The sequence below is a fragment of the Moschus berezovskii genome, chromosome Y, assembly GCF_049115385.1.
Source record: "Moschus berezovskii isolate FMDL1 chromosome Y, NW_MosBer_1.0, whole genome shotgun sequence".
NCBI classification, from domain to species: domain Eukaryota; kingdom Metazoa; phylum Chordata; class Mammalia; order Artiodactyla; family Moschidae; genus Moschus; species Moschus berezovskii.
In genome coordinates this window covers 22100951-22103271 of record NC_142489.1, presented here as the reverse complement: position 1 = coordinate 22103271, position 2321 = coordinate 22100951, and the positions used below count along the sequence as shown (strand labels likewise).

Below are 2321 nucleotides of genomic sequence, written 5' to 3'. Positions count from 1 at the left end.
CAACTAACACAAAAAACCACCAGAAGGAAGGGAGGGAGGCAGAGGAGATGGGGGAGGGGCCCCCATGCAGCAGCACTGGCTGGCGACCGGGGTGCTTGCCCCACTCCCCACCTGGCGGGAGCGGCCCCGTCCTCCCAGGGCTCTGCTCCGTCCCACACTGTGCGCCCCCAGCCCCGTGAGGGGTGGACGTGAGAAATCGGAGTCCCGGTCTGAGGGAGGAACCGTGCCGGGGGAGGGACCTGGGGTCAGAGCATGCACGGGGAGTAACAGCCAAGGACCCCCACTGTCCCCCCAGGGAGGGGCCTGGCGGGGGAGGGTGGGCACCGTAGGCCAGCGGTGGGTCCTCTTCCAGCATCAGGGGAGAGACAGAACAGTCAGAGCCTCCTGGGCAAAGTACTTGACGTCCACGTCCTGGTCCTGGGTCAGCTTCTCAAGGACGGGCTTGACCTCGCTCTGCAGCGTGCTGTTGTCCAGGATGCGCCCGATCTTCTACAGGGACTTGGCCACGTTGAAGCGGACGTTGTCAACAGGGTCCCCGGCCATGTGCAGCACGGTGGGCAGTATGTGCTTGGTGATGATGTCCTGCCCGCAGATCTCAGACAGCACATTGATACAGAAGAGTGTGGTCATGCGGTGCAGGGAGTTGGCGTCCCCAGACATGGCCAAGACCTTGGGGATGATAGTCGCATGGGCCCACTCCTTCCCAAACCTCTCCACCACCTTCTTGAGGTTGCTGGTAGCCGCCTCGCGGATGGCATAGACATGATCCACAAGCCAGACCATGCACAAAGATTTGAATTTCTCATCAAAGAACTCCACCCCCAGTTGTCCCGCCAGCAGAGGGATATACTTGATGATGGCCAGCCGCACCCGCCACTTGGCATCCTCCGCCAGCTCCACGATGGCAGGGAGTAGGGACTTCAACAGCTGCCTGAAGCCGATCACCTCGTTCATGCAGTCCAGGTTGGAGATGATGTTCAGCCACACCTCCGGGCACTCGTCCTTCAACTGGGCCAGGAAGAGGTGCAGGAGGTCCTTGATCGTGCTGTCTTTGCCCGGGATCGGAAAGAGGCCCATGATGATGGAGGCCAGGGCTGACTTGACGAGATGGTTGGCATCAGACATCAGCTCCTTGATGCAGGGCAAGATCTGGGTCATGATCACATTCTCCCGACAGTCAGCGGAAAGATTTCCACAGAATTCTTTGACGTTGTGGGAGGCGGCAACCTTCACCTCAGTCAGCCTCACAGTCTTTCATCAGGTTCTGGAAGGAAGGACTCAGGTTTTTCTGGGTGATTTCAGGCCCCACTGCTTTCTGGAGCCCTGTGAACTTGTCGGCCACCATGTAACGAACGCGCCAGGACTTGTCCTCGGTAGCCTGGCACAGGGTGGGCATCACCAGGTCCTCCAGGGCCTCCTGGGACAGGAATTGGGCGATGTTCACGCATGTCTCCACTGCTAGCAGCCCCATCTCGCTCTTGATGTTGTCCAGCTCCAGCACCTTGGCGAACTCCCCAACCTTGGAGGCTGTGGGTCACAGCACCATGGGGGTGTCATCTGAACATAGGTTCTGGAAGTACTGTTGAAGCTCTGCCTTGATGGCCCTTGACACACGGGGGTAACAGACAGAGAAGAGGCCGCAGGCTGAAGTGTGGGAGGTGAACCAGGCTCCGCCCGCCAGCCACTTCACCAGGGGCACGAAGTGGACCTCAAGGTCGGAGGGGGAGTGCTCATGCGAGATATCCCACAGGGATTCCATTGCCTTATCCAGCACCACCGTCTCCTCCACCGTGGCCAGCAACTTCAGGGGCAGCAGCAGGCAGTGCATGTACTCGAGGCCACCCAGCAGAGTGGTAAAAGTGCCCAGCTGCTCTGCCAGGTCCAAAGGGACCTCGTCCTCATCGTAGACTGTGTCTGTAAGGAAGGGCAGAAGTTTACCGTGGGCCCTTTCGACCCCAAGGGTCAAAGCAATGGTGGACAGCTTCTAGATGCTGTTGGGGCAAAGCTGAACATCCTCGTTGTGGAGCTCGTCTATGAGCACCGTGATGGAGTAGAATGAGTGGTTGCTGTTGGCTGCCGCCATCTTGGGCCCGTCCCCTTCCTGTCAAGACTGAGGCCAGTGCTGTGCTAAAACTGGGATAGGGAGGGGTTGGGCTGGGAGGAGGAAAGGAACAAAAGACTTCTATAGAAAACTACAAGACACTGGTGAATGAAATCAAATAGGACACTAATAGATGGAGAAATATACCATGTTCATGGATTAGAAGAATAAATATTGTGTGCCAGGAACCAGCGAGGGAAATCCTACCCGTGGCAATGGT

The 2321-nt window shown here is 57.9% G+C and overlaps 1 pseudogene; it reads right to left on the bottom strand.

Moving 5' to 3' along the window:
- Window positions 1–354: 354 nt before the first annotated feature.
- On the bottom strand, window positions 355–2083 carry LOC129548305 (serine/threonine-protein phosphatase 2A 65 kDa regulatory subunit A beta isoform pseudogene; annotated as a pseudogene).
- Window positions 2084–2321: the final 238 nt, after the last annotated feature.